Source organism: Mauremys reevesii, linkage group 1 (assembly GCF_016161935.1).
Source record: "Mauremys reevesii isolate NIE-2019 linkage group 1, ASM1616193v1, whole genome shotgun sequence".
Taxonomy (NCBI): domain Eukaryota; kingdom Metazoa; phylum Chordata; order Testudines; family Geoemydidae; genus Mauremys; species Mauremys reevesii.
The window spans coordinates 72,048,767-72,074,358 of NC_052623.1; the positions used below are offsets into that span (position 1 = coordinate 72,048,767).

General features: G+C 40.9%; 1 long non-coding RNA gene across 1 annotated transcript in view; it reads right to left on the reverse strand.

The window, feature by feature from the left end:
* The window catches only part of LOC120386570, a 28,576-nt gene extending 21,171 nt beyond the window's left edge, over positions 1 to 7,405 (reverse strand). Inside the window, exons 1-2 of the long non-coding RNA XR_005589785.1 lie at positions 7,321 to 7,405; positions 6,711 to 6,746 (exon numbers count right to left, since the gene is read on the reverse strand). This is a non-coding gene — a long non-coding RNA (uncharacterized LOC120386570). The remainder of the gene's footprint in view (positions 1 to 6,710; positions 6,747 to 7,320) is intronic.
* Between the last annotated feature and the right edge of the window lie 18,187 nt (positions 7,406 to 25,592).

The following is a 25,592-nucleotide window of genomic DNA, read 5'->3' on the forward strand; positions in this document are numbered from 1 at the left end:
GCTATTCCTCCCCTCTTCAATAACCAACCCTGTGATCCCTATCACATCCCCACCAGATCACAAATGCTGCTAATGTTTACACTTTGCTTTGGCTGGATGACTGAAGTATCCCACATTAATTATGAAACATTTCATTCTGCCTGGAGGCCCAAGTAACCAATATGAAGGCAGCTTCAATCACATGAGGATACAAGTGATATCATGGTCCAGCAAAGAGATGACAGACTGAATAAAGACAAGCAAATTGGGGAGGATTAATTGAAAAGCTTTTGAGTTATGACAGATATTGAGCTTCTTAAGATAGGACATGATGTAGTCAAGAAAATCTGGAGGGTACATATCATATTAGCATGTTGTTTCTGCTACTGATGAGACTCAACTGGTTACAATAATTGACTCCTCCAGTCTCCAGAATAACTTATAATGGTCACTTAGCATTTGTGCCCAGTTTTTATAAGTTATTCCATCATTATTTAAGGATGTGTTATATGTACTGCCTGTTAAGCTACGAGCCAAGGTAGTATAAAAGTAATACATGATCATTCCTTGTGGGATTGCTACATAAAGGAATGTATTCTGCCAATCAGAGGGATGAATTCAAGTATCTAACAGGTACTTTTAATCTCTAAATACTGGGCATATTTAATATAATTTTTAAATCCTGTACTAACTTTCTTTAAAATTTGAAAAAGTTAGTTTCGCAGTAAAATATGGGTTTGAAACAAACGAAAGAAGTAGAGTGACCACAGGAGAAGGCTAAAGTGTTGCTTAACAAGTTGCTATTTCTGTTCACAGCCCAGATGGGAAAAATACTAATAATACTGTCAAGGTTTCATTTACTTATTTAAAAAATAACAAACTAACATGATTAACAATAAGATCCTGATATATTTTGGAAACAATATTTCTTAGAATTTTTTCCTCTGTCCAACTTCTATTCATGGTAAAGCAATCTGTATCAATATTTACAAAATTCATCCACCATTTCTTAAGTTATTTTCCTGAAACATTTTCCACAATGAGTCGGCTTCGCTGAGAAGGAAGTTGGCAGATTATTTCTGGTATTAGTCTTTTTATATTCTCTGGTGAAAATACAGAATATTATGCCAAAAATAATTCCTAGATCAGCATGCTATTTTTATTAGTCTATAGTACACACATTTTTAATAGGCAACTCTTGTCTGCCACTTGTCTGATTTTGCTTTGAGAATACAGTAAACAGGATTGGTGCAACCTATCCTTCCAGAGTATTGGAATTTACATTAGTATCACACCAGTTTTTAGTAACTGAGAATCATTAATTCTATGAGAAATGATGACAAATCTTAGCCTTAAGGCTAGAACACTCTTGAAGCATGTTAGCGCAGATTTTAACTGATGTCACTTTGTACCAGTGATGACCATTCTGAAGTTCCTGTTATGCTCCAGACAAATTAATTGTGACATACGAATGTAATTTTCTTTTACCATGAACTGTCAGAGTACAAAACTTGTCCAGTTCAGAAAGACAATAAATTCATGGACAATCACTCTGCATTGTACCTCTAATTAAGAAGCTTTTATAAATAATTCAAGCTGTGACAGTGATTAGTTTTTATATGGTCAAAAAGACATGCCTGTTTAAATCATGCCTAGATTTACAAAACAAAAAACCAACCCCACGGTTGCCACAACAACCCTAAAAATCACAAAAGTAGAAAATATCTATGTGATTCAGGCAATCCCTAGCCAATACAGATTGTTCTTGGTTCAGTTTATTTTCAGTAGTACTTGGTTCAGTTTATTTTCAAAAAAATCAAGCTAATTGTGTTTACTGCACATCCCTCGGGAGACTATGCAAGAGTTTTAATAAACCCCAGAAAATGTGTTTTTTCTATATTATCACAAGGTTAGGCCCTGGTTATTTAATAATAAGAAAGTTATTTTTTTCTTATTAAATATGTATGGGCCCTGATCCAGCTCCCATTAAAGTCAATGGAATGACTTCTAATGACTTCCTTGGCAATTGGATGAGGCTCATATTGCAGAAGCACTCAAAGGCCCCAGTTGGGATGTTGTGTTAAATGCTGCACAGATATAAATTAAGACATGGTGTGAAACCCTGGCCCCATGGAAGTTAATGGAAGTTTTGCCATTGACTTCACCCATATGATCAAAGGGGATTACATCTGGAGGGTATAAATATCCTGCCCTGACTCCATGCCTGACAGGTCAATGCCCACACCTGAGCTGGGCTTCTGGCTCCCTATTACTCTGCTTACCTCTTTTGCCTTTCCCTCACAACTCAAGGAAGCAGGAACCCTTATGGGGTCCACAATCCCTTTCTTCTTGCTGCCCAGACAAAGACCTACTGCATTCAATTGTGGAGTGCACTTTGTAATAAGTAAATATTTTAAGTTATTTAGTATCCTATCTGTCTCTCACCCTAACCCTCTTTAGTTAGCTTAGCAGGATTGTGGCAAAGGCAGGTCTTGAGGCAGAATATGAAAGAGGAGAGCCTAGCTGCACTCAATTTTGGTTCTAAATGGGTTTTTTTCTCTGTATATAGGAATGTGTTTGATCAACCTACTTGCAACAGTGCCTGGGCTTACCTAACCACCTTCTCTGACTCTGACATAGCAACTACATGCTTTTAAATTGTATTTACCGGGCTCTGAGTGCGCTCATTTTATCTTACTATTTTCTCCTAATTAACACTGCTTCATCTACTTACGTCTAGAACTGACCTGAAATTTAACTTTCCATTAATATAAAACAGTAAGAACACTCCAGTCTTTTTTGTTTTATATCATAAGGCAACACAGCTGATTTCAATAGAACAGTCAGTCTATCACATGTACAAATGCCTTCAGCTAGAAATGCAAAGTCAACTGTTATAAAATCTTTATACAGAATGAACGGAGAGATTAGTCCTTCACTTCCATCAGTTACTCCTGATGTTGCCACAATCTTTCCCCATTTGGTCCATCACAACAAAGTCATTGTGGTTCTATTTCTTGATTTCTCTGAGATTCTGCCAGTATCCAGTTTTTCCAAACAAATTTGACGATCTGGTCTGAGCATACATGCATTCATGTAACATCAAAAGTCATCTTTCACTCTAGCTATTTATTTTCTAGAAACTTTTCATTTAGCATTGCAGGTTATAATTTGCATGAATAATCAGATTTTTTCCCCTTCCTCTTCTGGAAAGTTGTAGGATTCTTATGGAATAGCCCCATGGATTTCAACAGGGATGAAACAATAGGAAATATTCTAAAACCATAATTTAATATAATGTTATAGCCTTTCTATGGAATTTTGTACTGTCTAGTAGATTTTTATTGGAGAATTGTATCCCTTCTATTGATTTGTACAAGTGGAATTCAACTTTTTATAGAGATGTCACTATTCATTCTAAATACTACAGCAATTTTCCATAGTAGAGACAGTGTTGATATTTTGCGTTATATATTTTGCATCCCTGATCCTTCCTTTTTTCTCTCTTCTTTTAGGAGAAGGTACCAGAGCTTTCCTGGGCTATCATGTACCACCCTCCAGAATTGATGCTTATTCTTCACTATAAAGAATTCCTTCCTGAAAGGTGTGGTCTGGAAATATTTCAAACTTCTAAATATTCAGTCTGGCCAGAATATTTAACTCATTAAGAGAACTGAGCTTTAATAGAGGCACCACAGCATGCTAGGTTCTGGTTGTCTTATTATTTATCACTTGTATTGCACAAGACCCCAGTCATAGGCCAGGGCCCCATTGTGCTAGGCATTGCGGAAACAGGTAACAAAAAGACAGTCTCTGCCCTAAGGAGTTTACAATCAAAATCCACTAGGAATAAATAGGTCACTTATGCACATAGGCACTGACTCCGTGGGTGCTCCAGGGCTCAAGCACCCATAGAAAAAAAATAGAGGGTGCTCAGTACACATAAGCTATACTGGTTCCTGGCCCCCTGAGTTTTGTAACTGAGGTCTGATCACCGGGCCTGCCCTAGCCCCAGACAGAGCTTGAGTGTGGAGCATGATAAATTCTGTGCTGCTAACAGCTTCTGCCCTTGGGGCAGGGAGTTTGTTTATAAACAGAGGCAGGGTGATTAAGATAACAAAAGGCTTGTCATTAAATTAAATTAAGGATTGTTAGATGATCCTGAAAGCATTACCAGGCACTCCAGATAAAAGATAAGAAACAAAGGGTAGGAATAAACAGTTTTCAGAATGGAGGGAGATAAATAGTGGTGTCCTCCAGCAGTCTGTACTGGGACCAGTGCTGTTCAACATTGTAATGGGTTGGATCACAGACACCCCTTGGGACTGCTGAGACTAACTCTGAGACCATTTTCCCTGCCAGCTTAGGACTCCAGAACCTTGCCTTGTTTGAGCCAGACACGCTTGCCTGCTGCAAACACAGGCCCAGGTCTGAACACGACCCCTAAAAGCTGCAGGCTTAACTGAAAACAGCTTAATAAGTCGTCCTGTCTCTAACACTCAGGTACCCAGCTCCCAATGGGGTCCAAACCCCAAATAAATCCGTTTTACCCTGTATAAAGCTTACACAGGATAAACTCATAAATTGTTCACCCTCTATAACACTGATAGAGAGATATGGACATATAGGTTAATTAATAAGTAAAAAGTGATTTTTATTAAATACAAAAAGTAGAATTTAAATGGTTCCAAGTAATAACAGACAGAACAAAGTGAATTACCAAGCAAAATAAAACAAAACATGCAAGTCTAAGCCTAATACAGTAAGAAAGTGATTACAGATGAAATCTCTCCCTAAGAGATGTTCCAGTAAGCTTCTTTTACAGACTAGCCTCCTTCTAGTCTGGGTCCAGCAATCACTCACACCCCTGTGGTTACTATCCTTTGTTCCAGTTTCTTTCAGGTATCCTTGAGCCAGCTGAAGACAAAATGGAGGGGTCTCCCAGGGGTTTAAATAGACTTTATCTTGTGGGTGGAGACCCCCTCCTCTCTCCTATGCAGAATCCAGCTCCAAGATGGAGTATTGGAGTCACATGGGCAAGTCACATGTCCAGGCATGACTCAGTTCCTTACAAGTGGCAGCCATTGCTTACATGCTACTTTGAATGTCCCCAGGTAGACTTCTTATGTGGATTGGACTCTTCTAAGGTTCCCTTGTCAGTTAAGTGTTTCTTGACTGGGCACTTAACTTGAAAATTCCTTTCTTAAGAAGCTGACCAAATGCCTTATTAAGGCTACTTAAAATCAAACAAGTACACAGCCAATATTCATAAATTTGAATACAAAAATGATACATGCATACAAATAGGATGAATATATTCAGTAGATCATAACCTTTGCAGAGATATGTTACATGGCATATGTAGCATAAAACATATTCCAGTTATGTCATATATACATTCATAAACATATTTCCATAAAGCATTATGGGGTGCAGATGATACAAAATTACTCAAGATAGTTAAGTCCAAAACTGACTATGAAGAGTTACAAAGGGATCTCACAAAACTGAGTGACTTGGCAACAAAATGGCAGATGAAATTCAATGTTAAGTGTAAAGTAATGCACATGACAGAACATAATCCCAACTATACATACAAAATAATGGGCTCTAAATTAACTGTTACACATAAAGAAAGAGATTTTGGAGTCATTTGCAGTACTCTGGAAGCACTATGCACTCCCTTCTTTGTCTCTGCTTGTTGTTTCATGAGGAGGTTGAACAGTGTAGGACAGGGTTTCTCAAACAGGGGTCGCTGCTTGTGTAGGGAAAGCCCCTGGTGGACCAGTGTGTTTACCTGCCCCATCCGCAGGTCCGGCCAATCACGGCTCCCACTGGCTGCGGATCACTGCTCCGGGCCAATGGGGGCTGCTGGAAGTGGAGGCCTGGAGCAGCGATCTGCGGCCAGTGGGAGCTGCAATCAGCTGGACCTGCGGACAGGGCTGGTAAACACACCAGCTTGCCCGCCAGGGGCTTTCCCTACACAAGTGGCAACCCCTGTTTGAGAAACCCTGGTGTAGGAAAAAGGTCATTCTGCAACCCTTCTGGGATATACAGATTGCATACAGATCCATAATGACCTCTCACGGTGTTCCACATGGATGTGACACTCTACAGGAAAAAAATCTGACAGAGCTTTCTCTTTTAAAATAATATTACAACAACTTGACTTCTCAAACTATGTGACTTGTCATAACTAATATACACAAAAAGCAAACCCCAAAAAACTAAACAAGTCAAACCAACAACAGTTACTCATGAACTAGCACAGCATGTTTTAACTTTTCTTTCAGCATGAAACAAGGAAAATAAATCCCATCAGTAAGTAAATGAAGTGGATCTCAGCATAACCAATCTATGAGCCTAAAATGAGTTTAACTCCCATGGTGGGAAGGTTTCAGATTCATAAATTATAAACCCAGAAGGGACTATTGTGACCATACTTACAAATTTAGGGGGAGATTTTCAAAGACACAAAGGGCAGTTGAAGCATCTAATTCTATTGTCTTTTAGTGGAAGTTGGGTTCCTAACTGCCATTTGGGCCTTTGAAAATCTCCCCACTGACAAAGATAATATTAAATTGGCCCATGCCCACAATGCAAAATCCTGATACCTAATAACCTGCTTTGAGTTATTAATGTCTCAAATGTAATCAAAATTTAATAGAATTTGGGGATTGGTATAGGGGACTGTCTTCCCCAACTTGAGTGAGGAAGAGAAGGTTATTTACCTTGTGCAGGTTCTTCAAGGTGGTTGTTGAGACGGCCTATTCGGAGGAAGTAAAAGACGCATTACTGAACAGTCATAGAAAGAATATGAGAAAGACATATATCCATAAGTGGAAACAATTCAGCATTTGGTGCTAAGATAAACAGATCGTACCAACATCTTCCCTTCTAACAAGGGTCCTGAACTACATATTTGAACTTAAAAAATTGGGACTCTCCACAAGCTCCACCAAGGTACACTTGGCGGCTATCACAGCTTTCCAAGAGAAGGTGGATGGAACCACTATATTTGCCCACCCAAAGACTAACTGCTTTCTTAAGGGCATTGAGAACACCTGCTCCACAATAAGGAACCCACTGCCCACCCTTGTCTTATGCGGACTTATGGGAAAGCCATTTGAAACCCTCACAATTGGCTCATTACAACAATTATCTATGAAGATGGCCTTCCTCATTGGCATCACATCCTCCAGATTAATCGGAGAGTGAGGTGCCCTAATGGGATATCCCCCTTACACAACATTCTTTAAAGATAAAGTTACTTTAAGACCACACCTCAAGTCCCTACCCAAAGTCGCTCCCCCTTTCATTTGAACCAACCCATTTACTTACCTGTGTTTTTTCCAAAACCACATGCAGATGGAAGGGATGCATCCGCACAGACATTTGCAGAGCATTAGCTTTCTACATTAAAAGAAAAAAAAATTCTGTGGCCTTTCTCAACAACGTCCCCATTACCAACATTTGTAGAGCAGCAGGCTGGGCATCAGCCCACACATTCACAGAACACTATGCTATAGAACAACAGTCAACATCAGATGCTTGCTTTGGACTCACAGTGTTATCCAACATCTACAACACAACTCCAATGCCCCTCCCTTCCGCTGAGGAGCACTGCTCAACAGTGACCTAAAGTGGAGCACCCACAGGGACACTCCTCGAAGAAGAAGGGAGTTGAGTTGCCAAGTACATTCTCTGATTATGATGTTATTTTCAGAATAATGGATGTATTTACACACTTCTGATCATTAGACCCATTCAGAAATGTTAGGAATGAGGGGATTTGGGCATAAGTCTGAAGTTGGAAGTACAATTCTCTATGTAATTTGGTCAGGAACTTTTCAGCTAAACATTTTTCAATTTGTTGAAACCAGAACTTTTGATGGAAACATATTAGTTATGAATAAACTTTTGTCAGGATTGTTTTTCAAGTCCAGGAGGAAATTTCCTGTATCAGAGAGAGAGAGATCCAGCCCAGAATAGCCAAGCAGTTGGGGGACTCATGTAGGAGACCCAGTGTTCAGTCTGCTAGATTCAGACTACTGATGTGAGCCTGGGTCTTCCAAATCCCAGCACTGTATCCTAACCATCTGGCTATCCCAGGGATCTCTCCCATACCAAATGTTTTTGTGAAATTGAATTCTTGTTTCCAGGCAGCCCTGTATGTAATCTTACTCCTGGTGTACTTGGCAATAAACTCTATAAGTAATTGGCAGGTTCTAAAGGGAGGTCAACCTTTCTTATTTTTAAATATCTGTTAATTACACACACACACACACACACCCCCCAAAGATAAATTATTTGAGGGCACAGCCACCAGTAAATCAGTTCTTCTGCCACTCAGAAGAATAACAGTAATGCATTGCATTTAACCTGGAAGAGGTTAAATACATTACAGTTACTATTCTGATTCTATTTGACTGGGATACGGCACACTTAAGCCAACAGCACAGATGATTTATTTGCCTGTCTAGATAAACTGCCTCCTCATGTCCGCTTCTCATATTTAAATATAGTTTAACTTGGGCTATGCCTACACTTACGACAGCGTGTAGAGTACATATACTGCATGCCCCCATAACACAGCTATAAGTAGCAGTGTAGATGGTGAGGCACTGCTTAGGTGAGTAGACACATCAGAACCTTGGGGTATGTACCCTACATGGCTCTCTACACAGAAAAGCAGTGGCTCCCATGGCTACACTGCTATTTTTAGCAGTGTAGCATCCTGCTGCCTCTCCACTGCAGGAGCCTTTCCCCACCACAGGGAAAGGCTCCAGCAGCAGGAAAAAGGTCTGGCAAGGGAAGCAGTGGGAAAAAGCTCTGACAGCTCCCTGCTGCCAGAGCCTTTTCTCCTGCCTCCCTGTGCCAGAGCCTTTCATTTCCACGTGTAGTTACACACCAGTGTGGATGCACCCTACTCCACTGCAACATGTAGTTGCATGCTGCCACCACGGTAGACAAGGCCTTAGTGTTAAAAATAGTGAGTTGGGGGGTAGAATATAATCCAGCTATAACTACTTTACACACAGCAGGGAACACAGGAGCATAGGAGCAACCACACTACATGAGACCAGTGAGCCAGTTAGTCCAGAATTCTGGCTCTAACAGTAGCCAGAACCAAGGACTATGTTTTCCATTTCATTTGGCAGTCTGAATCTCACTCTTTGATGGGGTTACAGGCAAAGTGCTAGACTTGAAAAAAAAAATGGCTAAAGAATGTATTTCACAGCCAGGCAAGGTTTCCAAGATTTCAATACATTTAAAATGATTTCCTTGAAAAAGTCAAGGTAGAGGTTTGTCAGATTTGTTGGCTTTCTCATAACAAAATATTTTAGGTGCTCTAATTGCATACACCATTCCGATAATATCAATTACATTTATTTCTCCAATAGTCTTGATCATTTATTTCAAAGTGTTACTAAATCACTATTCTGTCATTTTTCCATTTGGGCTTAACTGATCCTGAAGAGCCAGAAGTTGTTGGTTTACCAAAGCAGTCACACTTCAAAAGTTTCTCCAAGTTTGCAAGATTCTAACACGCTTGAGAAAGATTCCCTGTATTTAAAATGGGGGGTGCAAGTATCACCAGCAATCCCTCTCAAACTGGAAGAAACTTTTGACGTGCAACTCCCGAGACTGCTTCCTTCCTGACACTATTAAGACAGCCCTGCCCTTTCTCACTTTCTGGTCCCCATCACAACAAGGGACAAGAAATCTCAAGGGTGTAGTGGTTAGCTAGATAGTTATCTGTGGCATCATTACACTACATTTCAAGTTTATCCATTGACCAGTGCTATCCACCCTTTAGTTTCCTTTACTATTAACATTATTACCAGCGGAGCATGATCCTGAAATGCTAATTGAGCCAAATCTGACAAACAATTTCTCTGGCAACCAGATGACTATCAAGAAAATTGTAATCTAATCTCAAGTATGATTGGTCTCTCAGTGAAAAAAGTGCAATCTCCTTTCAGAGGCTGCAGATGGCATCTTACATGTTTTTGTCTCCTAAAAGTTTTCCTAATTTTTTCACTTTCAAGTTCAGAGAGTTAGTGGGACTTGAGCAATTTTAGGAAGTATATATATATAAAACAGTGACACCTAGAGCAGGACCCCATTGTGCCAGGTATTCTACAAACAGATATGGTATGGCTTCACAGCGAAGGGTACTCTGGCTTGCCAAGCCCACCTGTAAACGTCCACACTGCAGAGTCACACGCAACTCATTCCAAGGTCCACACTGCAGTTACTGGAGTTTAGCACTAGGATTTATGGGGTATATCCCCTGGTTCTTAGAACCTGACTACCTTGAGCCAGACTAGGAATTTATTGGTGGTGTATTGTGGGAAATCGTGTCTGTCCTTGAGTGAGAGGCAGTTCCTACCATGAAGAGCTAACAATCTAATTGGACAAGACCGCCCAATGGAGGGAAGGGAAACAAAAGGGAATCTGACTTTCTTGAAGCCCACACAGCAGCTTAGTGGCAAAGCTGAAAAGAAAACCCCCATCTGCTGAGTTACAGAGCAGTGCGTCCTGCAGTAGACCATGATATCTTGCTCACAGCCTCAGCCAGTCACTGATCATTATATTCAGGATGAGGAAGGAATTTTTTTCCTCCAAGGCAGATTGGCATGGACCCTAGGGTTTTCATAATCCTTTCGGACATGAGGCATGGGCCACTAGCTAGGTTCATCTGGGTATAGATCATGTAATCAATTCCCTGCTATTGCAGGGCCTCAGGCATTGGTCACTTCAGTCCCTCCTATTCTCTGCCTGTGGCACATAAGAGATTAGTCTCCTGGGGGCTGTAATACTTTGGGTATTTTCTGGTTGTTGGGTTTGGTGTGGTGGTGGCTGGGAGGTGTTTAGTGGTCTGTGACATACAGGAGGTCAGACTAGATGATCTGGTGATCCCTTTTGACCTTAAACTCTATAACTCTAGTCGTGACAATGAGTCCTACCACTCCCTATTACCAGTGTTCCATGTGTATGCAAATCTTGAATATGTAATTAAAAATAATCAGACTAGAGCCAACATATACGTTTTATTCCCAGTTTCTCCAACAACCAGTGTAATCCAACCCTCCTCTCATAGTATTGTTGCAGTCAGATGAACGGAACATATTTATGCACACAAAAAAATCTTCTCACCACCCTGGCTCTTATCATACTATGAAGAGTAGAAACACCCTTCCACACTTCAAATTTTCATGCTCAGTGTTTGATGAAAGGAGACTCTTGAAGGAGGGAAAAATCAGCCTTTAGGTTCTTTTTAGATAAGAACTCTTTCATTTTACAGGGATATTCATACCCTAATGTCTAGTGAGATAATTTTACATGAATCACCCATTACCGAATGTTAACACTTGGGTTTGTATCTTGCAAATAATTGAACTCAGAGTAATCCTTTTGTTAGCAAACATCTGGAATGATAAGTGAGAAAGGAAGAGAAGAGGTGTTCTAAAACAGATTTTATAAAACTGTAATGTTCCTTTGTTTCTTTGTTCAAAAATCCCAGAGAGTATATGCCTATCCCTTTTTATAATGATTGAAACTCTACCTATCGTGGTAAATCAGTAGATCATGAAAATAAAAAAATTGTCATAGCTAAGCAAGAGAGAATCCAGACCATAACATGGTTAGGAAAGGAAATTATATGCTCAGTAGAGCCTTGCTTCTTCTATTAAAATTCTGAACTCCCTCTTTCCACCTTCCATTTCAATAATATAGTCAGCCACCAACTCTACAGTAGATATATAATGTTATGTCAACAGTATAGTTGCACACATACTTGAGTGAAATATATGCTTTGTCAACCCAAGACCCGTGGATAATGAAAAAGGATAAGACAGCAAGATCTGTAGGGGAAGAGATGAGGGATTACAGACAGGGTACACTATAAAGAGTAGACAGAAAAATTTCCCTGCTTTGCACAGCAAGTTTTTGATCCATAGTTGTGTAACTGGCAGAGGTGCCTTACACGCAATATTCACAACTCTCCTAGATTCTAAGAAATGAACATGGTTCAAAACTCAATCATCTATACTAAAGGCTTTTCTCAATAGGTTCTCCACACTGTTCCTCTTTCATTCTGTGTTAGGAGGAATGCAGGATAACCCTATTTTATACCATATCCCAAATACACGTAAGATTATGAACACTAGAAGTGGGCCAACTTAGCCATCACTGTGTTAAATTCTCCTCACTAGGGCTGACATTTGATCCATTGTATCTTGTTTAACTTGAGCATCTCAGTAGCTCACCCCTTTCACATGATTTATTTTCTAGATATCTCTGTATTGTGAATAACTATACAAATTCTATCTACCCTCAAGGGTGAAGCTCCTGTGTAAAGCTGATGGAGGTTTCGGAATTCACTCCTGTAGCAACTAAAAATAATCACCAACCTCACCACCTTCAGGTCCAAATGCAAATCCCACTGTCTTTGACCTTGCCTTCCCACACAGAAACTCCAAATCTATTAGCATTTCTGGGACACTCACAAAAAATCTAACATAACTTATTCACCCTGGGGGGAATTTGAAGAGGAAACTTTACTGATAAGTCACCTTGTATGATTTTTAACTCTGAAAAATACTTAGACACCATAGTGATGGGCCTGATATAAGAACCTAAATAAAATAGAGCTGAACACTTTTTTGATTAGAGAGAGTACGCCATACTGAAAAGGGAAATATCTTTTATCATGATTTTGGTTCAGTACAGAGTACAAGTCAGAGTCAGCTGTGGACTCTTTTAGGTTATTCCAAATATATGAAAATAAAAAATATTTCCCACCTTTAACCATGTTTTGTATATTATATGTATATTTCTCTTGAGATAAACATATGTATTTGCTTTAACAGACTCTCTCTTTTCTGACAATATCCCCTCTCCCTCCGCCCCTCCCCAGCAAGCTTACTTTTCAAATTATCAGTGGTTGAAGGTTTGGGTTGGGGTTTTTTTTAAGCAAACAAATAGATTACCCATCTTTAACTAGATTCATGTGCATTTGGGAACATATTAAGTGTTTTACATTTTCGTTAATATTGCATTACAAATCCTGGAAGATTGTTCCTTGCAATATGTGTTCACAGATATATTCATCGGAGAATGAAAGCCTAATTTTCTAATCTTAATTTAAGATTATTTTAGTAACAGTGCACATATGTTATCAGAGGAAGCAACAGAATTTTAAGTCTCTTCTCTGCTATGTTTGTTGTTTTACTCTTTGACCACTATACCCTAGTGAGTTTTGGCAGCTCCAGGATACTAAATCTTCTTTTCTCACGATCCAGAAATGCTGAAGTCAGTAGTTCTGATTTTCTAATCTGTTACACCACTTTTGTGCCAGTATAATTCTACTGAAATCAATGGCCTTACACCATCAAAAAATTGGTAAAATATAGGGGAGAATCAGGCCTAGGATGTATAGACTGCAAACTTGGGAGTATATGTTTTTTCACATTATCACAATAATGCTAAAGTATGTTTTTCAGTATGTTTCACTGTGATGTAAAAGGAAATACTTTAATCCAAGTTAGCACACTGAAACTACCCCATTTGGGTACCGCATTAGTCAAACCAGGGTTTCAGAATACTTATTGCGGTAGAATTCAAACTTGGTCTCATAATATACTAGAAACATGCTTTTAAAATTGTATGAATACAAATATGGCCACTCTCTTTCAAACCAAGGTAAATTTTAAATGAGAACCACAAAGGGAAAAACCATAATGTTTGCACCCTAGTTTTCTTCTTTGTGATATATAAAGAAACCCTGAATTTCTTTCCCACATAAAATAAAATTCTGTTTGTGGCTTTTTCCCCCATCTCAGTTATGTCTTTCCTGTTTTTATTTAAGAACTCTTTTGAGTACTAGATAAGTGATAAGTTACTCAACCCTTTATTGCACAGAGAAAGCTTTTCTCCCAAATGTTTTGCAGAAGTTAGAGTTAAATAGTTAGTTACAAAAGCAATCATACTTGCTCAAGTTTTAGTCCCTCAGTATGTCCCACTAGTTTGCCTGTCTTCCAGCACATGCAAGGAAGTGACAACCTAATATTTAAAAGGTAAAAAGCATGTAGAATAAAGCCTTTAAATATATATATATCGAGCTATTTAATGCAGTGGAAAGAAATAAAAAGGGTGTGTCTACACTTCGTTTTGCTTTTGTTTAGGCCACCTTTACAAGTAGTAGCTTAGAGATGGCTTGTGTGACATCCTGAATACCTAACATCTTATTAGTGAAATTTGTTACAGTTTTTACTCCACTGAATGTTAACTACTGCTACACAGGCCATCTTTAAAACTATCCTTAAATAATATATTTTATACATTGCCCTATTTTTAATTATTAATACCTTTCTGAGGATAAGTTATGAACACAGCTCTCTTTACTTTCTAAAGGCAGAACTACTATTCCAGGAGTAGTCAGCTCCAGCTGTGGTGCAGAAGTCTAAAAATAAATGGAGATACTGCAGCCTGGTGCGACTGTTATACCCCTGTGGTGATGATTCTTGCTCCTCAGTGAGTTACACTAGTTCAGAACATCTAGTCCACCGGGCTGCTCTGGTGTATTAGCCGAGAAAGGTTTTGAAGTAGCAGCCTTTTTCTTGCAGATGGGAGAGGAAACATGTCTGTTCATGTTAAGCACATAATAAAATGCATTGAAAAGCCTTTCAAGTCTGCAGCAGTTCTGACATAGCATGGTGCCACGATGAGCTGTTGCTAAGACCTGGATTCTGAAAAAATATAGAAGTGTAATCAGTGTTCTACAAACCAACTGAGCAAAAATCATTCAATAAAAAGCCTTTCCCTCCATAAAAATCTTCCCTTTTGTTTCTGATTAGCAGCCAGAGCACATGTGCATTCACCAGCCTCTAAACACAGTCACTAACATGTCATTGAAATGGCTTTTGTCCCTCTGAACAGCCTTCCATAGGCATTTTTGCCTAAGTCTGTGGCATCTTGGCATAGACTTTTTTCACCAAAGGAAAGGCAAAGACATCCAGAAATAACATCAAGCTATCAAAGCCAGAGCCACAGACTAAAGGAAGCCAGCTTCTGAAATAGAAATTAAGGAAATCAAAAGACTCCTCCAAATAATAAAAAGGGCTCTTAAATAACTGCAGCAAAAGCCATCTGAATTGAAAGCAAGCACTAACTCCAGTTCCTGAAAGAGAGAGAGACACAAAAAAATCAGTTGCCTTTATACAAAGAAATGTGTTAAGTCACTTGTAATAACCACCAATAGTTGCAGTTCCAAAAAAAAAAAGTCAAGTACCATCAAAAAATAATAACGCTGTTAAAAATCAGAAAGTGGCTCCAGGGTATTGAAAATTTGTATTAGAAACTAAGAGTTTATATATATTCTGTCAACTCAGTGACTTGGCATCAGTTTTACCTATGCAAGAGGTCAGGGTTAAAGAATAGCCACAAGACTGCTGCCTTTAGGACCAGCAGGGTTTGGAAGTGTTGCTGACCTTTTGGGCTCAGGGGAAGGTAGGGTGCATCTTATGTCTCTCTGGAACACTCCCCAGCAGCCTCCAAGTAGATATCTAGCTAGAATAATGACAACAATAATCACAATCTTGAAAATAGTGGAATAGCTGAAGTAGCAAGGGGCAGTATTAAAAAAGGAAACATCCTCAGGAACTATTAAGGACTCTCTGAAAGACTCAGAGTATGAGTCCAGAGTCTGCTTGCTTCAGAAGCTTCCCTTAAGAGTGAGGAGAGGGATTTAAGACAGCAAGGATAAAAACATGTGTTATTAGAACTAAGGAAGGAGAAAGGAAGATTGTGAATCATTATTAGTCATTATAAGGAAATAAAGGAATACGTTCTGAATACACTTGAAGCTCTTGACAGGGGGAATGACAGCTATTGAAAAGACAACACAGCACTCCAACCACTATGACAGTGCTACAATTGGATTTTACATGAAGCACAGTCTGCTTGCTCCTGAGATGTCATTTGTGAATCAGCTAGGGTCTGACACATCAGCTGCTCCAGCAAATAACGTATCACTGAACGTACAAAAGGTTAAAGTTCTGTTTACTTATAGATCATAAGAGCAGAATAGCAACAAGAAACCATACTGCTCCCACCCATGAGCTTTTTGGAACTACAGCCCTAAAAAGCTGCTGGACTTTTAATCCTGGATCCTGGTGGGACTCATGCATTACGATGGACCTGAAAAGAAACATTAAGGATCTAATCCTCAACTGGTATAAATGGATTCATCTCCATTCAAGTCAACAGCTAGTCCAAACGGCTGCTCTGGTGTATTAGCTGAGAAAAGTTTGAGTTAGCGGCCTCTTTCTTGCAGATGGGAGAGGAAGCATATCTGTTCATGTTAAGCACATAATAAAATGCACTGAAAAGCCTTTGGAGTCAATGGAGCTGCACCCATTTACATCAACTGAGAATCTGGACCTAATATCTCAGCCTACATCCCTGCAAGATATGTAAAATTTAGCAGCATTCCCTAGAGCTGGTAAAATTGAACTTGTTTTTATTCAGAATAAGGTAAAATGCTGACTAATCTTGTTCTGAAGGTGATTTTTTCAACAAGGGTTGGGACTAGAGTTACATTAGCAGTGGGCACTTTCACATAGCTCCTTAGCACAGTGTGTTAAGTGCACTGGCCTTTCACCTCAGTTCAAGTCTAACATAAGGCTAGACAATAGATAATCAGTTTGGAAGTCTCATCTACTGCCTACTAGATATTCATGTAGGACCTGACCCAATTGAAAGATCCCTTCTGAAAGACTCCCATTGACCTATATAGCAAAATTACCTCAGAGTTTGGCACAACTAGCAGTCTGCCTGTAAGATAGGACCCGAAATGTAGCATAACATCAGCTGCCAAGTGTGCCAGAATTGCAGGGCAAACTGCTGGAGTCTACAGTATCTTGTGGGACTTGCCACAATGACTCCTTTCTCTGAAAAAGGAATCCCACACAGCTGCTTTAAAAGCTTGTGTTTGGCAAAGCCTCTTTAAGCATTGTGTGCACATAATAAAGCTTTTCCACAGGAAAAAAAATAACAAAGCTTTTAAAGCTCCTGAGGCAGCTACAGGGATTTACTCCCCTTGAAGAGGGAATCCAAGGTGGATGCTGCACACAAACTATGTTTATAATTTTTTTATAGTCAGATAAATCATTGCAAATAAAGAAGAGAATCAGATCTATTGAACCACCACAGATATTATTACACTATTTAATGGAAGAGACCTAATATGGCTTTACAGTTGGAGCAAGGAATAGGATTCAGAACTCCTAGGTTCCACTCATGTCTCCCAAAGTTATACAGCAAGTCAGCAGTGGAAATGTATTTCCGCATTTCTCTGCCTTGGTTACCCATGTCTACAAGCATACTATTAGCACTTATTTACTTCACAAGGATGCTGTGAGGCTGAAATAATTTATAGTTTAAGTGTTTTGACATTCCAGAATGGAAATCATTATCAGCACTTATATATTATAGTATATCTCACCCTATTTTTTGTTAATATGACAACTATAAATACTCTATAGAATGCACAATTGCATGCAACAAAATATTTCTTTGTAAGCTTAAAGCATTATAGGGAAATAAAGCAGTAAGTTCTGAATAGCAGTTGAAGCAAACAAGTTAAAGAAAACTGACCAGATGATCTCTTCTACCTCCATCCAAAAGTTAAATCTGGTAGGATTGAAATGAATTTTAAGGGAAGACTCCACTTCCCCTTTAACAATAAGGTCCAAGTTGGACAATAGCCACTCAGTTTAATCCTTCTAAGCACAAGTACTGAAAAAATTCTATGTTCCCATCTAAGGTTAGGAGAGGGCATAGGGGAGCCTGTTTTTAATCACACTAAGGATGTTTCCTAAAGGTGCATATTGATTTCACACTGTCAAACTGCAAAATACATTATAACAAAGCAATTAAAACTGTTGATAATTATTACAATTAACTCGCTGCGTCTTACTAATGGAATGTTCAAGCATCCGAGAATTCCTGATTATCAGAAACTAATGGATGTTTGGAAGAGGAATGTCATTTTCCGTAACAGTATGTTCTTAGCTGATTTAATGTTCTCTGCAAACAGTTTTTCTCCTCTCTCTCGTCATTTGTGGTTTTGCAAGGGAAAGGATGGTGGCAGTGATTTGTTTTTCTTGAGAAGGAGCAGGGCTCTTCACTTTGCTTTTTTGCCAGGGGGTTGTGGAAGCCAGGATAAAGAAAAGGTTTGCATTTCTTTATACATTAATTCATTAGATTAAGCAGGCCTAATTCTGGTCTCAGTTACATCAGTATAAATGTGAACTAGCTCATCTGAAGTCAACAGAGTTACACTCATGTTCATGAGATTGGAATCAGGCCTGCTATACCTAGCAGAATTCCCATATTATGGTCATAACCATGGCATCAGAGCACCTCTTTCTCATGGGGGTCTGAATTCATTCTTACACTGGTGCAGAGCCTGGCACAGGGACTCAGGGGAGGCAATGCACTTCTCCTATCCTGGAACTGCCAGAGGCCTAATTACAGAACCCATTGCAAGTTATCTACCCTAATTTGCTCCCTGGATACAGCAGTCCCCACAAAGCTATGTGACAGCTAGAGAATAGCAGAAGCACAAAGCCACTCCAGTTACACCCACCTCTGTCTCCAGAACCACCTCCTGTATTGCAACAGCAGCTGTGCTCCAGCCAGAGGGGGGCCCTAAAGTAGGATCTTTTCTGCAGGAAGCCTTACAGCGGATTTGCAGCCCACTTAGGCCAGTGTAAAGAGCCACAACACAAATTCAGCTCCTAATTTGTTTTCGGGAATAGTGCTCTGTATTTCAAGTGTCTTCATTTTGTTATTCAGAAAAAATATTATAATTAACAGGGACATACAAACTCCTCATTATTTATTTGTTGAGTACCAATGGTGTGCTTGGCACTGTAACTGAACCTACAGGAGACATAGTGTCTGCCCTAAGGTACTTAAAGGCTACTATAAATAGACAATATAATTCAGATACATAAACTATTAGAACCAAAATAGTTCCCAGGGAAAACGAGTGAGAGGAGGCTACACGTGGAGGAAAACTCCATATTCTTTCATTAGGAGGGTATTTAAGGTCTGTTAGGTATTTAATAATAGCAGTGTCCATTTGAATTTTCCTAATAAAATAATGACTAACCAGAAAAAAGTGTCCAAGAAGTAATAAAGATTAAGGTCCCAATTCACGGAAAGCACTTAAGCCTGTGCTTAAAGTTAATCAGCACATCAGTGCTTTGCTTAAAAGGGATGGGATTATTTACATTCTTAAAGCTAAACTCATAGACTCAGACTTTAAGGCCAGAAGGGGCAATCATGATCATCTTGACTGACCTCCTGCACATTTCAGGCCACAGAAACTTGCCTGCCCACTCTTGTAATAGACTCCTAACCTCTGGCTGATTTAAAATCAAATAATGATTTTAAAACTTCAAGTTACAGAGAATCCACCATTTACAATAGTTTAAACCTGCAAGTGACTCATGCCCTATGCCGCAGAAGAAGGCAAAAAACCATCAGGGTCTCTGCCAATATGACCCTGTCTGAAATTCCTTCCCATCCTCAAATATGGTGATCAGTTAGACCTTGAGCATGTGGGCGACACCCAGCAGCCAGACACAATTGGGAAACAATTCTCTGTAGTAGTTCAGAGCCCTCCCCATCTAGTGTCCAATCATCAGCCATTGGAGATATCTGCTTCTAGCAGTTGCAAATTGGCTACATGGCATTGTAGGCAATCTTATTATGCCTAAGGCCCAAATCCATAAAAAGGATTTAGGTACTACAATAGTCAATGTTGCAAGGCCTAACTTTTAGGCACTCAGTTGAGTCTACAAATTCTGAGTTGGGCACCTCGGATCAATACACATTGCATGGGGAGATATAGGCTCCTAAGAATTGGGATTCACAAAAACCAGCACGCTAGGTGGGAGCCTCCTAAGCTCGCCAACGGGAGATGACAAGAAGAGGGGTCCATGCTAAACCCCATCCCTCTCAGAGTTAGGCTGGACTATCTCCTCTTGGGATCCATATTTGGAAACCTTCTCCTGAAGTCTGGCACCTCAGCCTCTTCTTGTAAGAAATGGCAGCAGCACATGCTTAACTCTACACAAAACAGCTGAAGCGGGGAGGGGCTCCCTTATAGCCTTTTTCCCTGTGATTAGAGAACTCACCTGGAATGTGGGAAACTACTGTTTAAATACCCATTCTGTCTGATGAGAAAAGAGGTAGAAGACTCCTGTTCAAACCCTAAGTCAGGGGTCGGCAACCTCTGGCACGTGGCTTGCCAGGGTAAGCACCCTGGCGGGCCGGGCCAGTTTGTTTACCTGCCGCATTCGCAGGTTTGGATGATCGCGGCTCCCACTAGCTGCAGTTCATTGCTCCAGGCCAATGGGGGCAGTGGGAAGCGGCAGCCAGCACATCCCTCGGCCTGCACCGCTTCCCGCAGCCCCCATTGGCCTGGAACGGTGAACCATGGCCAGTGGGAGTCGCGATTGGCCGAACCTGCAGACACAGCAGGTAAACAAACTGGCTCGGCCCGCCAGGGTGCTTACCCTGGTGAGCCACGTGCCAGAGGTTGCCGATCCCTGCCCTAAGTGATTATCTTAATCACTGGGCTATGGGACACTCTGGTGTGGGGCTATCTCAGACTGTCCTATTGAAGCTATTACACTTTGTATAACTAATTCAATATGCCAAGTGGATCATGTTCAGGGCCTCAATCGTTGAGGCAGCCACAAAAAGCTATGGCCTGCAGGCAGTTGATGCCTGTCATGGTGGCAACCCTAGGACTTTCTGGTGGACTCCAGTGGTGAAGGAAGCTGTCAAGTCAAAGAAGAAGGCCTTTGGAGCAATGCTCATGCTCCAGAATCCTAATATGGCTGAGAGATACTATCTGGCTAAGAGGTGTGGCAGTTGTTGAAGTGAAAGCCCAGGCATGGGAGGAGTTTGGAAAGACCATGGAGAATGACTACCAGATGGCCTCAAAGGTGTTCTGGCAAACCATTTGTCACATTAGGAGGGGACAGTGGGATGTTGCCCAGGCTGTACTCAGTAAGGGTGGTGAAACGCTGACCTAGACTGAAGAGATCATTGAGGGGGGGAGGAGCACTTTGAGGAACTCCCCAACTCGATGAACATTAGATCAGATCTATTTCTGATGCTGAGGTTGATACGGCAGTAAAGTGACTTCGTAGTGGTAAGGCAGCAGGTAGATGAGATTCACCTGGAGATGTTGAAAGCACCGGAAATGTTGGGGTGTCATGGTTAACACACAAATGTTGCATGGAAGGTGGGTGCATTACCTCTGGACTGGCAAACTGGGGTGGTGGTCCCAATCTTTAAGAAAGTAGAGCAGAGGGTGTGCTCCAACAATAGGGGGAATCTCACTCCTCAGTCTCACCGGCAAAGCCTATATCAGGGTGCTAGAGAGGAGGTTATGCCAGTTAGTGGAACTCAAATTCAGGAGGAACAATGCAAATTCCGTCCTGGCCATGGAACAACTGACCACCTCTTTGCTCTCTCCCAGATACTCGAGGGGTCATGGGAATTTGCTAATCCAGTCTACTTTTGTTTTGTAGACCGGGAGAAGGCATATGACCACATTCCCTGAGATGTCTTGTGGGAAGTTCTGTGGGAGTATGAAGTGTCGGTGCCGCTTTTGCCTGCTACCCAGTCCCTCTATTCTCATAGTGAGAGTTGAGCTCGTATTCTTGGCATTAAATCAAGTTCATTCAAGCTGGATGTTGGACTCCACCAAGGGTGTGTCTTATCCCCACTCCTGTTCGTAATTTTCATCGACAGAATATCAAGGCACAGCCAAGCTGTGGAGTGCATCTGGTATGGGGACTTGGAGGTGGCATCTCTGCTGTTTGCAGATGATGTTGTCCTTCTTGCTTCTTCATACTGTGATCTCTGACGTGCACTCAAACATTTTGCTGCTGAGTTTGAAGCGGCTGGGATGATAATCAGCACCTCCAAATCAGAGGTCATGATCCTCTCCCAGAAGAAAGTGGAGTGCTCTCTCCAGATGAGGGAGTCCAGCTGCCCTTAGTGGACAAGTTTCAGTATCTAGGGGTCTTGTTCACAAGTGATGACAAGTGGGTGAGATCAACCGGCAGATTGGTGCGGCGGCAGCAATGATTCGGGCGCAGTACTGATCTATGGTGGTGAAGCAGGAGCTGAGTTCTCAGAGGAAGCTCTATGTTTACAGGTTGATCTACCTCCTCATCCTCACCTATGGTCATGAACTTTGGGTAAGGACGAGATCACAGGTACTAGCAGCGGAAATGGGGTTTCTCCACAGGGTGGCTGGGCTTAAGATCCAAGACAGGGTGTGGAGCTCGGCTATATAGGTGGGCCTTGGAGTACAGCCACTACTTCTATGGATCAAGAGCAGCCAATTGAGATGGTTCAGGCACCTGATAAGGATTGCCCCCTGGGAGGCTTCCGCTGGAGCTCTACTGGGCACATCTCACTGAGCATCTAAGTTCCCTCTAAGCTGTGCGGCTGTGCAGCAGGCTATCAAGGGCTGTGCAGCAGGGAGAGGCATCTCTCCCCAAACCCCAGTCCTGGAGCTGCCCCAGCCAGGGAGCGGCACCTCTACCCCAGCCCCAGGCTGCTCTGGCAAGAGAGTGCTGGGGAGAGTCCTTTCTCCCCTGCTGCAGCCCCACGGCAGCCTACATGCCAAACCTCTCATCCCCAGCCCCACCCCAGAGCCCATACCCCCAGCCAGAGTCCCCTCCCACACTCTGACCCCCTCTGCTCCAGCCCTGAGCCCCCTCCCACACTCCAAATCCCTCAGCCCCACATCACCTCCATACTGGTGCACATAACAAAATTCATTCCACACATGGATGTAAAAGATCAGAGGGAACATTACTGATTGGAGGCCCCGAGGCTGACCCAGGACATGCTGAAGGGATTATATCTCCCAGCTGGCCTGGGAACACTGGGAAATCCCCCAAGAGGAGCTAGAACCTGTTGCAAAGGAAAAGGAGGTCTGGTCCTCCCTACTCTCCATGCTGCCGCAGCAACCCTCACCAGGAAAAGCAGCATAAAGGGGAAAAAAGCACCACCAGCAGCACTAGGCTAAAGAACAAGTGAGAATGATTCTATAGCCCAGCGGTTAGGGCACTCCCCTGAGAAGTGGGAAATCCATGTTCAACCAGTTTCCTCTCTCAGACACTTGCCTACCCAATTCACAAGGAATCATTTGGATTAATTCACATCTGTAGAGCTCTATGGTGATCTACAGTGTTATGTGTTTGTGTAAATTAGTCTTATGAAGAGAACCCAATTCACCTGCAATAATTTAAAGGAAAAATAAACAGTTAAAAAAACACAGAGGGGAGGCTGGATATGGCTTCACGGTCAATTTCTGCTGTGACTTACACTCATTGCTCCTATGAAGCTGCACAGGGTGCAATTTAGGTCAGAACCTGACCTGTAGTTACATTGCCTTTCTCCCATGATTTTAAACAAACATATCCTAGGCTCACAAGCTCAGAAGACTCAGATAACATTTTTGGATTTTAAAAGTGAGGCAGTTTGTTTCCCAAACTCTCACAGTTGTATCTATGAATCAAAGACTGTGAAAGTAGAACAGCAAGTCCTGTTTCTGACATCTTGTTGCCCTTCATAGACCCTAAGGTCATTGTCACATTCGAAGGGTCTGAAATGCATGCAAACACATTCTAATTCTGATAATGTGACAAAATAAGCTGGAAATGAAAGGATGAAGACATATCATCAGGGATCCCTGGAAGAAAAGCAGAAAATACTGTGAATGTAAACAAAGTGACAACAACATGTCCCAGTCCTAACTGAATTTCAACTGAAAAATGAGAGAAGTAGCACAAAGATCAATTGAGGAAAATGTGAAGTCCCAGCTGAGTTATATGACTTAATTTTAAGTGTGGAGAAAACCTTTCTTTCTTGAAATTGAGACATATGGGGCAGTTTTATCAGATGAGTTTTGAATTCCTTGTTGCCCATAACAGACAAAATTCCCCCAAAACTCTTGCAGCTTAAGCCACAATGATGATTGATGATGGGGAGGCAGCAGACTGTCATTCCCTAATTCCGATATTTTATGGAGGAAACAACAATCTGAGATAACACAGTTAAACAATTACGTGTTGCCTACTGTGAATTTTGAGTGCACAGAAAAAAATGATTGTCACCATCTCCAGCAGTTTATGACCAGCTTTGTGTCTGGGCAGTAGCACTGTAGTGTGAAAGACATGGTGTGGTGGAGCAAGTCAACCTCAAGTTTCCTACTTCCCTGTCGAGTGAAGCTCAAGCAGGTCACAGAGGTGAATCACACAGAGCTTTTGATATAGTGTTTGAAGTAGGGAAGTATTTTCCATTGTTCAGTTCTCCTCTGTAGGTTACAGGCGAATATTGCAAGTGTATTTGTGTTGCCAGTGAGAACGGAGTTTCCCTTCTTTCCACAAATGCTTTTATCTGCCACATTTTTAGCAACTAAAATGTTGACATTAACTAACTGCAAAGCAAATGTGATAGATGCAAAAATAATCAGGCAATGAGTGAACCTGATGAGTGCACTCCACATCTAAAATTTGCTCCCCCCTTCATCCCATGCTGAAGTAACTGCGAATCATTTTAATTATTCTTCCATAAAATGCCATACTCTAAATGAGTTCAAAAATATTTCAATACAATCCATAGTGCATCACAAATACCACCCTGAGCTAGAGCCAGTTCTGCAGACTTAAATCTGGGAGACAAGTGGAGGAGATGACAGGTGTACACATAAAAGAATAAAATATAGTAGAAACCAATTACATCCAAGTCATTTTTCTTCCTTAAGCAAAATTATAACAGAAAAATTACTACAACAAAAGTGACTGTAATTTCTTTAGTGATTGAAAGATATACCTATTTTCTGTAAGAAGCAAATTTCAGAGTAAATTATAAATAAATTGTCTTTTTTGCCATGATTATTATAGTTCATTGCATTGGAAACTATGTCACCTGCACTGCGAGATACATTCAGTAACTCATGCCCTAAACAATCAGATGTAATTAATATGATTGTCACAATTAATATGTTTTCATATCTAAGATGAAACAGGCAGATGGGGACAAGAGTCTTTGATGCACCTGGTATCAAATAACAGGAGCCTGATGAAGGATCTTTTGCTTGACTTGTTATTTACATATTTGTCTAAGAATGAAGAGGTCTACTGTGTGCATGTGCAGAAGGTGAGCACAGGCCAGAAAATCGCACACTGATACTCTTTAAAATTCAAATATATAGTATAATGCATGCCAGCTTCATCATGTCCCTGTCTGAGGGAGTCAACAATTGTAAGCATTATTAAAAGGGAGTGTTCTCACATGTTGGGTAGATATATAATTAGAACTGGGCAGCTCCCACTAGATCTGGAAGATTGATTTGGAAATCAAAGTACTTACAATAAGGATCCTGTGTAACTGTAGACTGCCCTGCATCAGATGATCTCAAAGCACTTTACAAGTATTAATGAACTAAGCCTTACATGTGAAGCCTTACATGTGAAGCAGAGAAATATTATCTCCCTTTT